The sequence below is a fragment of the Macrobrachium nipponense genome, chromosome 12 (assembly GCF_015104395.2).
Source record: "Macrobrachium nipponense isolate FS-2020 chromosome 12, ASM1510439v2, whole genome shotgun sequence".
Classification (NCBI taxonomy): domain Eukaryota; kingdom Metazoa; phylum Arthropoda; class Malacostraca; order Decapoda; family Palaemonidae; genus Macrobrachium; species Macrobrachium nipponense.
The window spans coordinates 85,761,888-85,784,387 of record NC_087205.1 but is presented as its reverse complement, the minus strand read 5'-3'; positions in this window follow the sequence as shown (position 1 = coordinate 85,784,387).

Sequence of the window (22,500 nt, the reverse complement as noted above, 5' to 3'; positions counted from 1 at the left end):
AGATATCTAATTCATTGCTTAGGTCAGCGAAGGCACTATGGATTTTCTATATAACAGGCTTAAATCTGGATCAAACTAAGGAATCTTGCATAGTGAGAGTTTGGGCGAGTATGTACTCGGGCCTGTTCAAGCGCTTAGTATTTATATCTATCTATCTATAATGAAAAAATATGAGTGGATCTTTCTTGTTGGTCCGCCCCGGATCGGGCGGGTAGGGAAGACATGACACATCCACCCTCCTCCTGCAAACCTCTTTGTTCGTCCAGGTTTCGGGCGGGGGAGGTATGGGATGGGGGCATGACGGGCAGTACCCTGTTCCAGCGCATACTAGCGCACGTGCCATCAAACTCGTAACTAAATAACTATAACTCATTACACTTCATTTCTGGTTCCATGAACTTTTATAAAGCCTTTCTCCAACTATAAAAGAGCTCTTTACAAAGTGAGAGGGGAGGAAATTCTACCAGAGGACGACAACGTTCACCGTTACCCAAAACATTTGTATGGGACTTTGGTGTTACGGTTTTGTTATCACATGCTTCAAGCCACCTACTGAAATAAGGTGGAAGACAGGCGTTGAAAATTATTAATGTGGTTATGAGGGAGAAGAACAACAAAATAAGAGAAATTATGATTGCTGCAAATTGTACTGAAATGAATGAGAGAGAGAGAGAGAGAGAGAGAGAGAGAGAGAGAGAGAGAGAGAGAGAGAGAGAGAGGACTCAGTTGAAATTTTACAAAATGAAAAGGAAAGGAGTGAAAGGGTAATGCAAAAAAAATAATAAATAAATAAATGAAAGGGGAAGAGAATCCATTTGTCATGCTTTCTCCAGAAGTATCTATAAAGCAGTGACCATCGCCAAAAATGACCACGTTGAAAACCGAATTCTCGCTGAAGAAATTGTCACCCGAAGATTGTATTATTACAATTAAACTCCATCCACCTGTGAGTAAGTTTGGAAATCTGATTCAGTCTTCGTCTTATGCTTCATACCTCATGACTAACTTATTATCTTTTTTTTCTAAAATCGAAGAAATCCCATATCTTAGTTGATGAAGTGCAGGCACCACAAAACAAACCATCTATTTGTGGTGTTATTTTTGGTGTTTGTTTCCAAAATGAGAAAATGTTTAGAAGGAAGTTATAAATGTTTTGTAATGATGAGGCGCATGAATGTGTGACTATGCCTTTAACCGCCGTTCATCTTTTTTACTTACTGTGAAGGTTAATGCTAAATATTCACTATCATGGAAAACACTTATTTCGAACAGGGCAAATATAAAATTTTTAAAAAAGTACAGCTGTCATACTAATCTTCAGTTTTACTTCCCCCAAGCGTTAAAATAATGCGCTAATACCGCTGTAAGGATATAAAATGATCTTAACGTGTACAAGAAAATTAGGGGTTGTCCTCTTTCAACGCATCTCGCCTTACAAATCAATTTCTATAATGTACTCAGTCGATCTATTGCATACAGTTCAAGGGAAGACGTTGCACAGTCGTATTCTACTCCGGTCTCCTTACTAAATGAGGTGATGTATTTTGAGGAATATGCAGGATGACCAAGATTACTGACGTGCATGTATGTATATATATATGTGTGTTATATATATATATATATATATATATATATAGATATATATATATATATATAGTATATACACCATACATATATAAATATACACACACACACACACACACACATATATATATATATATATATATATATATATATATATATATATATATATATATATATATATAATGTGTGTGTGTATATATCTTTGTGTGGACCCCCACAAAATTAGGCTTCACTGCAATAATAAAACTACATTTTTACTTCATAATAATCTCTACTTTAAATTTAAAAGGGTGTTTCAAGTGGTTTACAAAAAGTGTAATAAAAAAATAGTATGTTAAGAAACTAAGGGATTAACAAACGAAATGATATAATTAACCCAAGCAATTACAATACGACCTGGATGACTCTAAATATCTAATGAACTTTGAAAGGTAGTATACAGTTCTACAAGAAAATGCTCAGGATGGTCAACGACCTCAAATTCATGTAAAAAAAAAATATTAGTCTGCAAAGGATGTGAAAGTCTGGAATGGCCTCAAATGAAGCGAGTAGGATTGCTCCCCTTCCTCAATTCCTGTGTGCTTTTTCTTGTTATTATTATTTTGTTGTTTATGCCTTTCCTTCGTACTTTTTGGAAAATAACATGTGGCAATGCACTACCATTCAATTCAATTAAGAAGACAGCGAGGTGCCTAATCGTTGTTAATTACAAGGTCCGGCGGCAGAAGACAAATGAGTCGAAAAATGAGTCGAAACTCTTCCACTAAACAAGGTGAAATCCTTCGGAGTATAATTATGTTTTCATACTTTTTTTTATTAATTTTTTTGCACGAACAATCCTTTTCAGATAAGCTTCTTTTTTTATTACTCTTCTATACTTCCACTTGATCAAACCCTATCAACAAAAGAAAGTTGTATACTGATCATGAAAAGCCTTGCTTGCAATCTATTTTATTCTCATGAAGTCAGTTCTTCGCTACCATCCCAAGTTGTATACTGACCATGAAAAGCGTTTCTAATCTATTTACTTCCGCTTGATCAAACCAGTCCACTCAAACATATAAAGTTATATATTAAATACCAAGACAAAAATGACAAAAACTAGAAATTAGTTTCGTAGGGTTCGATAGATTTATTTTACCTCCCTCTTCCCCTCTCCCTCCCAATACTCCCTTTCCTCGACAGCAACAGAGCAGGCCCCACCCAACCAAGCCCCACCCAAGGTAATCAGAGCGCTCCGCCCCAAAAGTAGTCAGTTGTGGCACACTTTGCATTTCTCCTTATTCTTCAGGTAACACTCATACGCACGTGTAACTGGAATATCTGTCATGCGCAATTGCACGCCTTTTCTTTTCAATGTAGGTCACTCTATCTGCGGTCTTACTCCTTATTAATCTTATTCACTTTTTATCATAGTATTTCTCTCTTTTGGTGAATGAACACTTTTTGCAACTTACATGTCTATCACCTAAGGCTTCATCGTCATGCATGTGAAGACATTCTTCATTTCCTCTCTGCCCTTTCTAATGGCTGCTTTGAGGAAGAGTGGAAATCCCCTAAGATGTAAATATTCTCCCCCGAGGCGCCTTCCCTCAACCGTCCAACATCTCCCCCCCCCCTCTTCTCTCTCTCTCTCTCTCTCTCTCTCTCTCTCTCTCTCTATTCATTACCTTGGAATGCCTCGTCCAGTTTGCCAAGCCTCTCGAGAGCATTCACTACTCTGTAATAGAGGCTATCTTAAGTTGCAAATCCTCGTCCGAATTTTTCAAAGTTAGCCATAAATAAATATTGTTCACATACTTCAGCGTTGGTGAACTTTCGAAATGTTTTGCATAAAACATCTCCAGAAATCCTGGGAACATTCAAAATGCTTCATGTTCGAAAGAGTCTGATTTCGTGAGACATGAAAACGGAATGTTAAACAAAGTACTGTGCTTAATAAAATTTCTTAAAAGTCATGTCATTCGATTGCTGAGTTTAGTTTGAACCCGGACACACATGCGAGTTCGAAAGCGCTAGTGAGGTAACTCAAGGATGTGCAGGTTACGACGATGCAATAGGAAGTTTCATGATCTTGTCCGATGTAGGAAAGAAAATGGCGTCGCTTCATCTCGGGCTTCGTGTATCTGATATTGTCTGCCAGACGTAAAACTTTTTAATGGATTTTACGATCAAAGAATTCTTCATAAGCTTGCACATATTGCTGCCACAATATACTCCGCAGTTATTTTACATAAACAAGCATCCGAGATCATTTGGACACGTATAACACACCCAAGCATTCATATATCGATTGTGAGATGTTCCATTCGTAGATTCCAAATCGATTATGAGATGTGAAACTTGAGAGAACAGTCAATAAAACTGCGAACATGGAGTTCCCAAAAATAATTTCGCTGAAGACAAAAGAAAGTCGTAGCAACAACAAACCCATATTTGGCCACTGACCATTCTAAACAAAGTAGGTAATGGGTGGGGTAAGTATGAGAGATGAAAACTAATCCTTCATCGGCTAACTCGCTGGAACTCATGGGACACTTTCCCCAAGAATGACCGCAAAAGAAATTATCTTAATCATCAACAATTAAAATAACTTCAAATATCTTTTGGTATTCTGCGCTGATTATACGCGACTCACATACCCAATACCCACAGGACCTGACCAGGTTGCATTCCGGAAAGGATTTTAGGAGATACATTCTGCACTGTTTCTGTTACTCTCTATCTGTGGCCCATAATGATCTCATTCTTACTGCTGACTTTTCAGCTTCGTTTAGTTATAACAAAAGAATCCCCGTCAGAGACAGCAACAATTTTGATTTGCCTTATCTCTTCATGAAAAAGGTGTCTTCTTGCATGAGTAGCAAGTCGTTTTATTATTATTTTGTTATTACCATAAATTCTTAGAAAGTTTCAAAATACCTTGATTGATTTAGGTTCTCATATTTGATGACTAAGCAAATCTCTCTCTCTCTCTCTCTCTCTCTCTCTCTCTCTCTCTCTCTCTCTCTCTCTCTCTTAATCAGTCCAGCCTTCTCTCTCTTTCATTCCTTGAAGGGAAGAGTTTAAATTTCTCTCTCTCTCTCTCTCTCTCTCTCTCTCTCTCTCTCTCTCAGCCCTTCAAATAATGTCTAGCTTTCTTTCTTTATCCTTCTTTGAAGAAAGAAGTTAAAATTCTCTCTCTCTCTCTCTCTCTCAGTTCTTCAGATAATCTGTCTGGCTTTCTCTCTTTGTCCTTCTTTAAAGGGAAAAGCTCAAATTGCTCTCTCTCTCCTCTCTCTCTCTCAAAGCCCTTCAAATGATGTCTAGCTTTCTCTCTTGTTTTTTTTTTTCCCCCCCCCCCCCCCCTCTTTGAAGTGAAAACTTAAATTTGGTTCTCTCTCTCTCTCTCTCTCTCTCTCTCTCTCTCTAAACACTTCAAATAATCTGTCTATCTTTTTCTATTTGTCATTCTTTAAGGGGAAAAGCTCAAATTTGTTTCTCTCTCTCTCTCTCTTTCTCTCTCTTATTCTTTCTCTCTCTCTCTCTCTCTCTCTCTCTCTCTCTCTCTCACACACACAGAACAACAACCTTCACTTGAAATACAAGTAACCCAACGGCTTTCTGTATCCTGTCTCGTTTCCTCCCTCTCCCCCAACCCCCCTTAAGAAAGAAAGAAGGAGGAAGAAAATCAATAAATCCACTTTCCTGTTAACCCGTCACAGCGGAACTAAACCTAATCTAATTTCCAGGTTGTAAACGCCATCGCGAAAGTCCTTCTTATAACTGGCTCCAGCCGTGGTCGATGTACGCGCTAGATCAGATTCATAATTTATATTCCATACAAAAAAAGTCTGAATTCTTTTTTTGTTGGGGGGGGGGGGGGTCTGTTACTTTACATTTGTCGAATGGTCAGCTAACACAACGACACATGCTTATCTCTCTCTCTCTCTCTCTCTCTCTCTCTCTCTCTCTCTCTCAGTTCGTAATGCCAGATCAACTATTACAGTATCCTTGTTTACTGTCCTGTGTTACTCAGTTAATAATTCACTTTTTGTCGAATAGCTAATTGGTTTAATCTATCTCACAGCAATCTAAGGGGAAATCACACAGATCGCAAATTTTAGGAGATATGCAGGAAAATGAAGCGAGAGTAGAGAAAGTAACGGGTAAAAAGAGCCCAAAACAGAAGAAATTATTAACAGGGTTGAATGACCTATTCAGCTCTCAGATATGATCGCCAGGTTACTGTAATATTGTCAATGGCGTTTTTGTGAACTTTGCATTTAATTACCCTTTATGTAAAATCATTCTTTCCCCCCCGCTTATAAGGAATGTATATTTTCGGTTAATGATGTACTGACTCGGTAATGTTTTTTCTCGCAATGATTGGTATCTTGATTGTTTGCCTGCAATACCTGTTGATCGTAAACCAAATGCTGATAAGCCAGTCATTTTGTTGCATTTCCTGACATCTTGTAGACTTGTACCGCCTGTAAACAATGTCAGCAACTTTCGTTATGCATTCAAATCGCTCCAACAGGTTGTCGCCAAGCATATGTTTCAAGTCTTATTAAGCAGTTCGTTACATTACTGAACAGCACTTTTTTATAAACTAATTAAAACTTTCTTCAAAATGTTTTCATCCCCCAGGTGTTGTACTTTATCTCTCCAATTATCTGCATCTATCTCTGTCTCCATGTCCGTCTGTCTTTCCTCAGTTAAGTATATCTTAGTTTAACCAGACCACTGAGCTGATTAACAGCTCTCCTAGGGCTGGCACGAAGCATTATATATTTTTACGTGGCTAGGAACTAATTGCTTACATAGCAACGGCACCTACAGCTTATTGTGGGATCCGGACCACATTACATCGAGAAATAATTTTCTAATCACCAGCAATACATTCCTCTGATTCCACGAGACCACCGAATAGGTAGGCGAGCACGTAAATCACTCGTCCAATGAGGTCTTTCCTCAGAAGCCTTGCAAGAGAATGCCAACTTATGTTCTTCACCAACCATTACCAGGTATTATTTCAAGTCTCCGCCTGAGCAATTATGCAATTAGCGATATTAAGACTCGTAAAAAGTCTAAATAAAATTTTAAGGAAAAAGCGAATCTTCTTCTCACTTCCATTTGGGTCCTGCATCTAACATTTTTTTTGTACACTACATTTCTAAAATACCACTTATAATTCCCAAGCGTAATTATAACTGATAACTACTTTTGCGTCGGCTAGGGTTCGAACCTGGACAATGACCTAGGCCACCCTGCTATCGCAGAAGCAGTTATCAATTAGGAATCCCTTTGGATGGCTTAATTCTTGTGGTGCATATATATATATATATATTATATATATATATATATATATATATATATATATATATATATCGATTTATATATTTATGCATGTATGTATATATATATATACAAAATGTATGCATGTATGTATTAGTTAGCATCAGTAGTGTTTAAGAAAAAACCTGTAAACACCACCAGTAAAAATAATCTTAACAAGAGCTATCCCTAATGCAAAGGCCGCCAGCAGGAGTAGATTAATAACTGACTCAAGATTGATTAAGAGAAGAAATGAGTAAAAAAAAAAAAAGATTCGGTTCCCAAACCAGACTTACTTACAAGAGTTAACGGAAACAAAGCAGGTAGAGATGTCCAAAGCCTTCTGGACTAGGACCATGGGTGTGTGTCAAAATGCAAAATAATGAAGATGTTAGAAATCGAGGGAAACTCACGTAGGATGCAAATGTCGAATCCCCTCTGGGACGCTGCGAAACGGATAACGAGAACTTTTGAAATTACGTCTGATCAGCTCTTGGAAAGGTTACCGTTCAAAAATAAAAAGGTGGGAGCAAGGGCATCGAGAGAGCAACCTTTTCGGACCACCCTTCCCCACCTTGGAACTTGGATGTATAGTATATGTATATACGTACATACATACATACACACACACAACAATATATATGTATATATATACATATATATATATATATATATATATATATATATAACATAAGAGAGAGAGAGAGAGAGAGAGAGAGAGAGAGAGAGAGAGAATGTATACATATACATATGACATTATAACACACACACACACCATATATATAATATATATATTATATATATATATATAGAGAGAGAGAGAGAGAGAGAGAGAGAGAGAGAGAGAGAGAGAGAGAGAGAGAGATATACATGTATGTATGCTCACGAGAGCTGTAAAAAACCATATTCGGAAATTGAACCTGATCACGAGAATAATCAGTCTTTCGTTCAATGCATGAAAAAACCGGTTTTATGTTTACTGGGAGACTGGTTAATAAATAGCAAGCGTTACAGTTAAGAGATTTTCCTACATTTCACACTCTCTCTCTCTCTCTCTCTCTCTCTCTCTCTCTCTCTCTTGAATATAATTATCATTTACTGGCAAAACTATTTTGTCTTATCTCCGATAAAGTTCATCTCATGACTTACGTAACTAATTACTTGAGAATTATGAAAGGTAAAAAAAAATATAACAAGCTAACGAGACGGAAATCTCTCTCTCTCTCTCTCTCTCTCTCTCTCTCTCTCTCTCTCTCTCTCTCATCTTGAATAACATTATCCTATTCTTAGACATTTCTCTCACTTCTTCTTGAAGGCTATAATACTTGTTCCTTAGTTAAGGGTATATAATATTATAATAATGAGGACATATATATATATATATATATATATATATATATATATATATATATATATATATGAAAATTAAAGGCCCAACAAATTATTTTTCCAGGAAAACCAGAGATCAAAATCCTCTGCCAAGCAGTTAGCCTAGTTACTAATTTCCTTTCATAAATACTAGGAACCTTTCTTTCGTTATTTTTTTTAAATACACAGACCCGACAAAGACAACAAACAAATCGGTACGAAAATCCTGGATCCGGATCTTGATTTGAACACACTCCAAATGCAATCCGTTGATCCCGGAGTCTCAAAATCAATTTCGCGAAATATATCAGTTTACAGGTAATTCTGTGACCAAAACTGACTGACATCCAAACCAATCATCAACGCAGGAAAAAGAACAACCTCGGCGGAGATATATATATAATATAAAAAAACAAATTTTGTATAAAATTTCATTCAAAAGTTTCTAACAGCGACGTCCGCCGGCTGAAAGGGAAAAGAAGAAAAGCCAGACTTCAGCGGATACGCGTTGCTCTTATTTCTGTTTCCTGCTACAATGCTTAAATACTTTCTCCTTTTGCCAAGGGTGCAATGATTGTCGGACCTGCCCTACTTCATGGGAATTCCGGCTCCTTGCATCCTTCGCTCCTGCGCTACCATCAGCCAAGGACCACGTGCCCTTTTTGCGCGCATTCCGTGGGAAGAAAGTCCTTGAACAGGTTCTCTAAAGGGCTATTACGAATTGAGCTTGAAAAGAAAAAAAGAAAAACGAGAGAGAGAGAGAGAGAGAGAGAGAGAGAGATTCAGTGCTGCTTCGATGATGCAACACTTACACCAACACGAGTTCTTGTTCAGTGTGCAGCTATTTTGGTTAATTTTTTGTTATATAAGTCTACCGCATTCAAATGTACAGACGTGCATGAAAGAGAGAGAGAGAAGATCATAGCTACTAACGTAAAACTGTCATCAAACCAAATACTACAACGAAGTTCATAAAGGCTCTCTAAAGCGGTACTCGTTAAACTTAATTCTTAAGTAATCGGAATAGAAATGCTTTCGAACGTAAGAAACTGCCTTTTATAACTCGGTCAAATGTAGGCAGTTCTGAACATTTCTTAAGAATTAACTGGGATACGTCTTTTAAAAATGTCCCACGACACTGACTGTCAGAAGAATCAAGGTTTATCTACTTTTAAAGATTGACGGCATATGCCTTTGTGTTAATTCATATGCCGTCAACAAAATATTTCACAGAACATTTCCTGGTGACGGGAGTTGAAAGAAAAAAAACACGAAACAAAATTTCTGGTAAGCAGAGCTTTTGCTGTATAGTAGATATTCTAAAAAGTGGATTTTTTTTATTCAAGGCTCTTCGTAACATTTCAAAGTCTGGCTAAATACTCCCTTTGGCAGGTAGAATTCCTGGTTTACTTATCAAAGCAGAACCGCTGAAGTTTAATACAAATCTGAAAACTAGAGAATCAGGCTAAATGACAGATTGGGGGATTTGCCTCAATACTTTGAAAAGTGAATCATTTTTATTTTGATTTGTCTTTCAGAAACGGACTTATGGGATTCATAGTTCTCTGAAGGGAAAGAACTATTGACTTAAAACTCCTCTGAAATACAGAGCATTTAGTGCACTGCTTGTGATAAATTGAAGCTTTTAATTTATAATCCCCTTAGCGAAGTTGAACGGTTAGTTTAAAATCTTCTCTGAAAAACTGAACGTTTCTTTTAAAATATTGTATAAAAGGTGGGGAATTTATTCCAAATCTTTTTCTCGAGAAAATTACAACTTCCATTATATATACAGGGTGTCCATAAAGTCCCAGTACCATTACAAGTATTTATTGCTCAGAATGGTACTGGGACTTTATGGACACCCTGTATATAAAATAAAGCCTTTACTTTAAGATATGAAAAAAATTACATTAAAATTCTCAAAAAAACGTTCTTTAAAATTTTCCTTAAAAAAGAAAAAAAAGGAAGGGGATTTTGAGTTCGGAACCTCCTTTGAGAAACCTCCTTTTACAAATGGGTGTTGTATTTCGGAATCTCCTTTGAAACTTTGGATCATTAGTTTAACACCTTTGAAAAGTGTGACTATATTTAGTATCTTCTCTGAAATTTGGGACGTCATTAAATAACGTCCCAGCTTTCAGAGAAGATACTATAATAACGTCGCAGTTTTCAGAGAAAAATTAAAATAACGTTCCAATTTTCAGAGAAAATACTGAAATCTTCAGTGTCTTCTCTGAAAATTGGGACTTTATTTTAATATCTTCTCTGAAAATTGGGACGTTATTTTAATATCTTCTCTGAAAATTGGGACGTTATTTCAAAGTCTTCTCAGAAAATTGGGACGTATTTTAATATCTTCTCTGAAAATTGGGACGTTATTTCAAAGTCTTCTCAGAAAATTGGGACGTATTTTGATATCTTCTCTGAAAATTGGGACGTTATTTCAAAGTCTTCTCAGAAAATTGGGACGTATTTTGATATCTTCTCTAAAATTGGGACGTTATTTCAAAGTCTTCTCAGAAAATTGGGACGTATTTTGATATCTTCTCTGAAAATTGGGACGTTATTTCAAAGTCTTCTCAGAAAATTGGGACGTTATAATAGTATATTCTCTGAAAATTGGTACGTTATTTTAGTATTTTCTCTTAAAACTGGTAATTTCAGTATAAAATCTCTTCTGAAAAGCGAGACTTTTAGTTTAAAATATCTACTGAAATGTGGGACGTTTGGTTGAAGAGATGATCCAATATATTCTGTGAAAAGTGCGAAAATCAATTTAAGATCTCCAAATAAAAATTTCGAATTTTAACTTAAAAATCTTCAGAAAAGCGGGAATTTTAGTTTCAATTGCCATCTAACATTGGAACCTTTGGGTTCAAAATTCTCTTAGAAATTCTCTTAGAAAATCTCCAATGGAAAGTAAGACTTTTAGTCTAAAAATTTCTCTGAAAAGTAGGAGTTAGGTTATCATCTTTTCTGAAAAGTGGTACTTTTAATTAAAAAAAACTGTCTAAATTATTTTTACAAGATAAAATTTAGTTTTAAATCTTCTCGGAATTTATTTTAACATCGTCTCTTACAATTTGGACTTTATCATTTAAATCTTTGAAAGTGATACTTATGGTTGAAACATTCCCCTGAAATGTAGCATCAATTCTAAATCCCTCTGAAAAGTAAGACAAAGTTTAAAATCTCCCATTAAAATGGGAATTTTAGTTCAAAATCTCCCCTTAAAAGTGGAATTTTAATTTAAAATCTCCCCTTAAAAGTGGAATTTTAATTTAAAATCTCCCCTTCAAAGTGGAAATTTAGTTTAAAATCTCCCCTTAGAAGTGGAATTTTAGTTTAAAATCTCCCCTTAAAAGTGGAATTTTAGTTTAAAATCTCCCCTTAAATGTGGAATTTTAGTTTAAAATCTCCCCTTCAAAGTAGAATTTTAATTTAAAATCTCCCTTTCAAAGTGGAATTTTAGTTCAAATCTCCCCTTAACAGTGGAATTTTAGTTTAAAATCTCATGGGAAAAATGTGACTTTTAGTTTAAAATATCTAAAAAGTATGATTTTTCATTTAAAGAGTTCTCTCTGAAGTAGGATCTTTAGTTTTAAAGTATCCTCTTAAAAGCAGAAATGTTAGTTTAAAATACTTCAAATTTGTAATTCTAGTTTAAAATTTCCTTCTCAAAGCAGGAATTTTAGATTAACATCTATGAAGAGTAGGACTTCGTTTAAAATTTCCTTCTAATTCCTCTGAAATGCAGGAGTCTTATCTATCATATCCTTTAAAAAGTAATGGCTTTAAAACTTACTTTTAAATGTGTCACTTTTAGTTTAAAGTCTGCTATGAAATGTAGGACTTTAGTCTGAAATCACCAAAGAAAGGTTGGACCTTTACTATAATATGTTCTTTGAAAAAAAAGTGGGACGTTCAGTTTAATATCCACTGAATAGTGGGAATTAAGTTTAAAATCTCACATCAAAACAGAGCCTCTCAGTGTAAAGGTTCCTCTGAAAAGTAGGATTTTTCATGTAAAATCTTCTATCAAAAGGGGTATTTTATCCTCTATCAAAAGGGGTATTCTTTCCTCTACCAAAAGGGGTATTTTATCCTCTATCAAAAGGGGCATTCTATCCTCTATCAAAAAGGGTATTTTATTCTCTATCAAAAGGGGTATTTTAGTTTGAAGTCTCCTCTGAAAAGAAGGTCATTGTCTATGACAAGAAGGAATTTAGGTAAAAATCCACCCTGACAACAGTGGCTTCTACCCTGAAATCTCCTCTGGAATGTGGAACTGTTAGTGTAAACCCTTCTATTAAAACCTAGACTTTTAGTTTAAAGTCTCCTCAGAAAACTGGGGCTTATGTTTGAAATCTCCTCAGAAATGTGGAAGTTTTAGGGAAACATTACGATAAGTCGGACTATTTAAAATATTTTTCTCGTAATTGAGACTTTTAGTTTAAAACCTCCTTTGAAACTTGGGAATTTTGTTTTAATCCCCACCCTAAAGCTTTACTTTTAGTTTAACATCACCTCTGGAGAGCGGGATTTTAAGTTAAACCCTCCAATAAAAGTGGGCGTTGTAGTTTAAAATCTTTAACAAAACGGAACGTTTACGTGACAACTATTACTATGATTTTTAATACAAATAACGGACGTAAAAACAACAGATGACTGACCGCGATAGAATTGGAAGGGAGACAAAATCGATTAAAGTAGTAAATAAAATAATAAAGAAAAGATATCTCTTCTAAAAAGTACGCTGTATTTATTAAAAATAATTGTTTTATACTGTTTAACATACGCATTATTTAATTTTTTCCATTTTCATTCTAATAAATAAATCATAAATATCCTATCCTTAAATTCTTGTACCTTTAACTCACCCCGAAACACATTTTCCAGACCTTTAAAGGCTTTTTGATAGGGCTTTTCTTCTCCCCAAACAACAACAACAACGGCAAGAACAACAACAACAACAGCATGAACAACAACAACAAAGTAGTCTGTAGGCTTACACCCCGAGTAAGCAATAAAGATTTTGGCTAATATTCCTTTAAAAGTCAGGCTCCTAGTTACCACTCCCCTATGAACGTAAGCTTTTTGACTTTTCGTTGAGTAAAAAATACCCCATTAAAAAGTGGAACTTTATATTTAAAGCTCTATTAGTTGAGCTCATGGTTAAATATTCCAGTGGAAAGCTGAGACTTTTGTTTTGTGCTCCCTGAATAGTGGAGAAGTTAGTTCCAAATTATGAAGTAAAAGAGCTTAAGGATAAATTAATGCCTGTGACGAAGTGATTTGATGAATCTTCTCTTGACAATATAGGTTAAATGGCGCGAGACTTGAAGCCTAATCCCCATGTGAAATAGTGTATGTGGGTTGAATGTTCATTCATGTATGAAAAAAAAATATGCTAATGAACAAGTCAAGGCTATATCACACAAATCTACCCGTGCGCAAGCACAGACACACTCACACACACACACATTTATATATATATATATATATATATATATATATATATATATATATATATATATATATATATATATATATTATATATATATATATATATATATATATATATATATATATAAATGTTAGTATATTTCAAATTTACCACAACTGAGTAAGACTTATCTGTAGAACGGTGCATGTATTTGTAAAGATACATAAACTCTTTCCTCTCTAACGATGTTTTTACTGATTACGCGGCTGAAAGGCGACATATAATGTAAAGATAAAATTTGGAAGTTTGCTATGACATCATTGATATATATCTTGTGATAACAGACATGCGCTACCTAATTATGTGGTACCAAATTAGAGATGTCGTGCATCCGACAAAGGTTTTTCTTTTATTATTTGTTTTAATTTTATTTTATTTTTCATTTTTTTTTTACTGTGAGCTTGCTTAAATGTCGGTAGCAAAGCAGGGTCTCGAAGAAAGTTGCCTACGTCATTCCAATTCTCGAGAAGGAGTTGCTCTAGTTATTTGCCAAAGTTTATCGGGATCATTTCCAAGATATGTAGCAGACTACTACTCTTGGCTTCTTTTGCTGTTGCTTTGTACTGATTCTGGAGGTTTCTCTTATGCCTCAAGACTGGATTCTAACCAACTCAGAAGAGAAAAGATTTACCGGTTCAGAAGCATCAGGGAAACAGCATGAGCCATCGTGTTCTCAATAAATTTCTAAAATGTAATATACGGAATCTGTTAACGAAGTCCGGCAGCGCCCCACGATAGAATGACGATACAAATCAATCGTCAGATACGCTTCCCGTGACTCTCATATTTCTTAACGTAAATAATCAGTTAAGAAAACTCGGTCCCTTTGTTGGTGACATTTCCTTAATTTCCCATCATATTTATTGTCTTACTGGACTTATTCTCCCGGCATTTTTTTCATGCTTCACACGGCGTCGCCTCTAACACTCAACCGTATAATCGTCGGCGGAAATTACTCAGGAAGTGACGGAGTGTATACATAAGTGGAGCATTTTCTGTCGGAGGGGGATGGGGATTTGGGGTAGTGGATAGGAGAGGTGGTTTGGGGCCGGGGGGTTTTGAGGGGGGGGAGCTCTACTGATGAGCGTTTCATGAAGGTGCATTAAACAGCTAATGTTGTGGATCTTTGCTGCCTTTGAGTCAGTATTTACTGGTTGAATGCGGAATGGTGGATTGCACAGAGCCATAAACATCGTGGAACTTAACTAGGAAAGTAATTTTCTGTTTCGTTTTTCGGATTTTTTGCAGCTATCCCTCGTAATTTGTCCACTTGGAGAGAGAGAGAGAGAGAGAGAGAGAGAGGAGAGAGAGAGAGAGAGAAATTCCAGTACCAAACTGTCTTTATACTTTTTTTCTATGAATACCTTTAAAAGTATCGAAGTTTTCTCAAATCAACGAGGAAATTTTTTTTTTTTTTTACTTTTTATGCAGCCAGCATTACAAATTCGAATTAAAATATTTTTTTTCCTTTATTCTGCATGCAAATGTTTCCTAGTGTGGACAGGTCTTAAGAATTGTAGTCACCATTGGATCTGATGAAAGCTATCTCTATCATAATTATGCTTGCATGCAGTTCACCTAGGCAATTAGTTGAGCTAGGTTTTGCCTTAACAAGCACTCCGTGCTTGAGGTTTTACTTCTATGAAAGTTTGACCGAGGAAAGCACCCTCCTTTCACTTCCGGTCTTTTATTCTTAGATTCATGGCCAAATATTGCTTGACACCTTCAGGCGAATGCGCAGGAGCATGTGCATTTGCTTCTACCCCTGAGGAATTAAAAGTATTTTCTATTTTCTATTTTTTTTGGCTTTCTTTCTTTTTAATTATTTTGACCGTGGAAGTATTACAATGAGTCTGTTCACGCTGAACTTCTTCTCTCTCTCTCTCTCTCTCTCTCTCTCTCTCTCTCCACAGTTGGAAAATTTTTCTCTCTCATGTATATCAGTACACCAGGGAAGGCAAGTTTCAATCGAAAATTTAGTTTGATCCCGAAATAGGAAAATAAAAAGAATGAAAATCAACAACACCGTAACCCATAATTGAAATTCGTACCTCAAAAAAAAAAAAAAAAAAAAAAAAAAAAAAAAAAAAAAAAAAAAAAAAAAAAAAATCACAGAAAGAAAGACGCAGGCAACGCAATCGTACGCAATTTTCTCCTTTGAACTTTGGCATGATGGATGTGCATCCCCAACGATACATCAAACTTTTCTAACTGCACAGCCGGTAATTTGAGGTCAATCGCGATCCACGAGCAGAGAAAACGGAAAGAAAACGGAGCCGGGGAGGCAGTCAGGAACGACTGAATAACCGGCAGGAAATCGGCGAAAAAACACGATTAGTATGGAGAACAGCAACAAGCATGTTGACGAGTCCATACTACAGTACGGCACCATAATTCGCGAAGCCGATATTTACGGCTCTCAGATAAGTATGGAAGGTACAATCAGGGATAAATTTATGGCGAGGACTCAACAAAACGCTAGTCACCGATTCTATCAGCCTTATAATGACCTTTCCCTGTGTTGTCACATAAAAGTCAATAACAAAAGACGAGGGTTTCGAGTTATTCCTTTGTGTTAGTAACCAAGCCCACATGAGCATTGGCGCCTATGTGCATTTCTCAACAGATGCTCCGGCCATTTTTATCCATTATCATGAGAAAAGATCGTCCGTATTTGGCAACGTGAAAAAAGGTCATCTTAAATCCCGAATTAATTTCACGCCTTTTATCTCTCTCTCTCTCTCTCTCTATTATATATAATTATATAATATATATATATATATATCATATATATATATAATATACACACACACACACACACACACACACACACACACACACACATATATATATATATATATATATATATATATATATATATATATAATGTGTGTCCGCAAGGGTGTCGTGGCTGAGTGGTAAAGTATTCTGGCTCACAATTCTTGAGATCAGTCCTCCCTGTTGTAAACGTATACCAGCCTATGCTGAGATCAAGAAAAAGGGCATGGGGCTAGCAACTTCATCCCTATAAGTGTTTGCTAAGAAAAACCGAATCCACAAGGAAGAAGAGGTGTTGAAAAATATACTTTCGCACGTACACACACAAATGCTTGACTGATGACATTATTAAATATAAACTCAAGATAAACTCAGGCAACAGAAAATTATTACGTGGTGAGAGGAGAGTTGTGTCACAGAAGAGACGCAGTAAGAAATCTTTACTGTAGAAGGAGCCTGATGTGGGAATTTAAATACGCAAAGATTGCCGAGCCAATTTTCCGTTATGGAAGTGAAGCTCAGGCTGGATGCTAAATGAAAAAAGAAAGATTGACGGTGCTGAGATGAATTGCATTTGCAAAATAAATTGCATAAAATGAAACAGTAAGAAATGTGAAGGTAAGTAGAAGTGGTAAAAAGGTTAAAAATAGGCTACACTTTGGATCAGATTTTGTGAGACGATATAAAGATTAGAAGGGGCAGGTTACTGCAATGTTGCTGTGTCCTAGGGACTGAAATTATCCATATTTGATCAGCGTCCTAGGGTTACCCCTTCCCCCCTAACCACTATCAAATCTAGGACGGGGGGGGGGGGGGTGTAAACAAGATAATGCTGACAATGAAATTATTAAGCCTTCTACAGGTATCGAACTCCCGGCCAACATGCTGAGAAGTCCAGACGAAACCAACAAAAGCGCCATGATCATGTAGAGGGACTAGAGGGCGACAAAATGGTGATGAGTATACAATTTGGAAGATATAAGGAATTATAAAGGAGGAGGCTAAGTGAGTGAGTGTAGGATAAGACTTCAATGGCATAGTGAGTGTGTGTGTGTGTGTGTGTGTGTGTGTGTAGGGGTTCAATGCACAGTTGATGAGTCTCGTATGGGCGTGAATGGCGGCACAGGTTGTGGAAGTTTTCTGCACGGGAGGTTCATTCACAATTCAACAGTTCAAGTCTGGATGTGGCAGAGACTGCCCCATGTAAGACGACCCAGCCTAATTTTGAAATAAGTTTAAGCACACATTATATATCTATATAATATATTATGTATATATATATATATATATATATATATATATATAATATATATATATATATATATATATATCCACATATCATTATCACCTTATATCCTGTCTTGGTAACTTTCTTTTGGGCCTTCTTGTATTTACTTTCCTAGACCCAATGAGAGCAGTGAATGCCGGCAATCAATAATAGCCGAGTTTCTTCCATCCAACTGGCATCACGGATTTAATGACCATGAGTTGCATTTTCAGAGCAGGAATAAAAGAAAGTCCAAATGAAAATAACTTTCTAAGAGCACCTAACTTGGGGTGGGGCACGTGTGTCTAAAAAGGGGGCCAGGGGGGCGTGGCTCTCTATCTTTCCCGGTGCCCGGAGAGATTTTAGAACCATTTAGCGATCACCATGCAGGTGTCTGAGGCTAGTAGCAGTCGCATATCAGAGAGAGAGAGAGAGAGAGAGAGAGTAGTCAAACCGGCTCATATAGTGCTGAGTCAGGGAGCTTCTACCAGGGTTAAAAAAAATGCACTCGTTTGTGAGTAAAAAGGTCAGTCAGGTGACGAGGGAAACCACCGCGAGAGTCAGAAAGAAAGTGAGGGAATCGTATGAGGGCGGCGTTTCATAGAGAGAGAGAGAGAGAGAGTCGAGGGTGTGTAATTTGGTTTAATAACAACAGGGTACGGAATATGAAATGTTGCAAGTAAAGACGTAAAGGAAATAATGGTTGAAGCCTTGTGAGAATAAGCCTGACGTCGTAATGGGAATAAAGACTGACGTAAGAAATAGACAAACATTAAAATGAATAAGAAAAAATTAAACATTAGAATGCAAAGTTAAATATAACCCTTGCAATGCAAAGAAGTATTTCAAGTGCAACAAAAGGTACCAAATAACAAAGACTTCTAAAATATAACTGTCGCAGTTTTAAATAAAATTATTAACCATCATTACGCAGAACAAAATTGATTCCCTATTGACTCTGGCATGTGATCACACTTTTCTAAACAGATATCGACGAATACTTCATCCCAATTTTGTCGCCACAATCACCCAATTAACTGGTCAAAGGTCACAAAGAGAGAGAGAGAGAGAGAGAGAGAGAGAGAGAGAGAGAGAGAGAATCATGAGCATAAACAAGTAAAAAATGGACCGAAGTTTCTTCGGCACAATCGAGTTTTCTGTACTGCATATAATACTGTATAAACTCTCAGCCACGACCCATGAAACTCTTGGCCACGACTATGAAACATTCAGCCACGACCCGATGTGGCATTTGCAGTTGGCACTCATGGTGGTGCCAGAAGTACGATCATAGCTAACTTTAGCCTTAAATAAAATCAAAAGTACTGAAGCTAGAGGGTTGAAATTTGGTATGTTTTATGACTGGTGGGTGGATGATCAGCATACCATTTTGCAACCCTCTAGCCTCAGTGGTTTTAAAATCTGAGGGCGGACAGAAAAGTGCGGATGGACACACAAATAGCCATCTCAATAGTTCTCTTCCACAGAAAATTACGAGCTACAAATCGTCTTGATGGTACAAGTCAGTGTAACAACAACAACCACAACAAAAGTTCGCTGTTTAAATCCACCAACAAGTCTTATAGGAAAGGCTTGAGAACCGTCATGGAGTACAACACGCCTATTCATATCGATGATGATAGGGATGATAATGATACCCAATGTTAGCTAAAAAGAGATGGTGACAAGAGTGTTAAAGAGTATTTTAACATATGAATCGGTAAATGTAGTCATCAATAAACAAATTAATGGATAAGTAATTACCGACACGCAAATAAAATAGAAACTAAATAAATAGGTGCCCATATTCTCTCCACTTATCGATACGACCTAAAAACCGTTAAATTTTACTTAATTAGTTTTTCATAATGCACTACAAACCTAAGACAGAAAACTATATCAAGAGCAATGTTGCCAACTGTAGGGTAATTGCCCTACGCGTAGGGTAATATGGGCAAAATCTCAGACAGCAGGGCAATATTTTCAAGTGTAGAGTAATTGTAAGAAGGTAGGTTTAGATCAATATGGTTATTAGTATTCATGATATTGCATATACACATAATCTAAAGATTTATTCATTATCGTAGCCGCAGAATGTTGCGTCATTTTCAGTTATGTAGGGTAATTTCTCGTTTCCTGTATAGAGCGTAGGGTTAGAGGGGTTGGCATCACTGATCAAGAGTGATATTAAATAAATCACAAGAAATAAAAAAATAGAAAATTAGTTCTCACTCGAATACCCACACGAAGACATTTAACTTTCCTTGAGGTATCGAGACACCTGATCCACGTAACAGATTAAGCAGACGCCATGTCCGCACGCGCTCTCCCTCGTATGAACATCACGTATTTCCTGACCTAACATCGTCCATAACTATGTCAACCGGACTATTAACCCAATGATTATGTTTAAGGCATTTAACGTGCCAAATGATTCAAGCCAAGAGTTTATTATCTTTTTTTCTAAATCGAGACGCACGATGAATAGAAACGATTATTCAGTGACGAGTTAAGTAGGTATATCTTAGTTTAACCAGACCACTGAGCTGAATAACAGCTCTCCTAAGGCTGGCCCGAAGGATTAGATACTTTTACGAGGCTAGGATCTAATTGGTTACCTAGCAACGGGACATACAGCTTATTGTGGGATCCGAACCACATAATATCAGGAAATTAATTTCTAATCACCAGAAACAAACTCCTCTGATTCCACGTTGGCAGAGCGGAGAATCGAACTCGGGACTACCGAATAGATAGGTGAGCACGTAAACCACTCGTCCACCGAGGATGATTTACGAATGAGGAATGAGGGAATCCCCACAGTAATCATGCACACTGCAATTTCTGAAGTTCTTTCTATATAATGCAATGTAGAGAAAAGTTACTACCGGTGACAGTATTAATATTAATGCTAGTATCAATTCGGTATTTCCGTTAAGTTGCATGTTCGGTCTACCAGGATTTTTATAAAAAGCCTGGTTCGGTTGAGTAACATTCCCAAGCACTTAATGTTAAAATACTAAAATACTAAATACTAATGCTCTTACTATCACCACTTTTATGACTGGTATAATATTTATCTATATATATATATATATATATATATATATATATATATATATATATATATATATATATATATCACTCAACTTACAACGAATCGAACTCTAACACAGCAAAAAAATTTTAAGCATTGCTGATGCTGACGTTATAATTATATAAGTATTGTTAACACTGTACCCAAGCTGAACGACGACAGATATGAAAACAAATCCCTAAGAAAACGATCCAGAAGGCAGAGTTAAAAATAAGAGAGGTGAAAATTAGGAGACGATGTTTCTCAGTATTTTTACAGCATACTGTTCCGAGTCATTCGATTCTTTTGTTCCAGTGATGAACTGTTCTTTGTTTCCAGCGAGAAGCATCTGAGACTGTGGAGACCTTTCCTGGAGGGTTAAAAGCCTCTCCGTCATTAGGTTCCTCAACCAAGAATGCCGCAAGCACGCGGGGGGTGGGGGTGGTTCCAAGAATTCCATCTGCTAGACAGACAGGATCTGTCGTAAGAATTCGGATAATGCTCACAGTAACCTTTAAGTGTATTCGGCAAGGCATCATTCTCGTAAAGAGAGAGAGATAGAGAGATGGAGGTGGGAGGAGGGGGCCATACTTATGGATAGACAAGGGAAATCATTGGGTATACTGGTAACTAGATCGTGAGAGAGAAAATTGATTTCTTCTTTGTTCAGCTAATAATGGCATTCCAGCCCCCTCCCCCCATTGGATATAGTATCCACCATATGCATGGATAAACATCAGAACTATTCGTAACCCTTCTTTCTGCATCTGCGGAAAAGGCTGAAACAAGCCACCGAGTTTCATTAGCGTTCTATTACTATCAATTTTCCTTTCACTTACGAGGCCTTTAGGAGAGCGAACATCTCCCACGAATAATATGATATGGCATTTCGAAAACGACCTATAAAGGGCAGTGGGTAAGAAGAGCAGAGAGCATGACACGGTTTGAGAGGTCTGGAAGGAAACCTTGCATAACAGGTATTGATCAAAGCCACTGTTCACTCTAACAAGGATGAGTCATGCAAAATTCACGTCCGAGCGAGCAACCGGAGACAGCAGCCATCTCGGCCTTCTGACTAAAGTCCTCAGCGTTGGGACTTTCCGTCTCAGCACTGTCCAATAATTCTGTCATTTGTGATACAAGTGAATGAATTCAGAATGAGATGGGAAGGCAGGTACAGACAGCCTCTTTTTGCCAAATATATGTTTTTGTGTGTGTGTGGGAATATTTGCTATTTCAACATCATAACAGATTATATATATATATATATATATATATATATATATATATATATATATATATAGAGTATATATGTATATATGTATGTATGTATGTATGATAGTATGAATGTATGTATGTATAACTGAATCACGAAAGTTTGTAACGTGATAAATCCATAAATAAAGGTATAAGCCACGAAGGAAAAATAAACAGCGGAGTTTCTGTCAAGATCTTTCGAATCAACGTCCCTCTGCTCAGCCAAAGTAATGACGTTGAGTCGAAAGATCTGCAGAAAACTCCGTTGTTTATTTTTCCTTCGTGGCTTATACCTTTATACACACACACACACACACACACACACACACACACACACATATA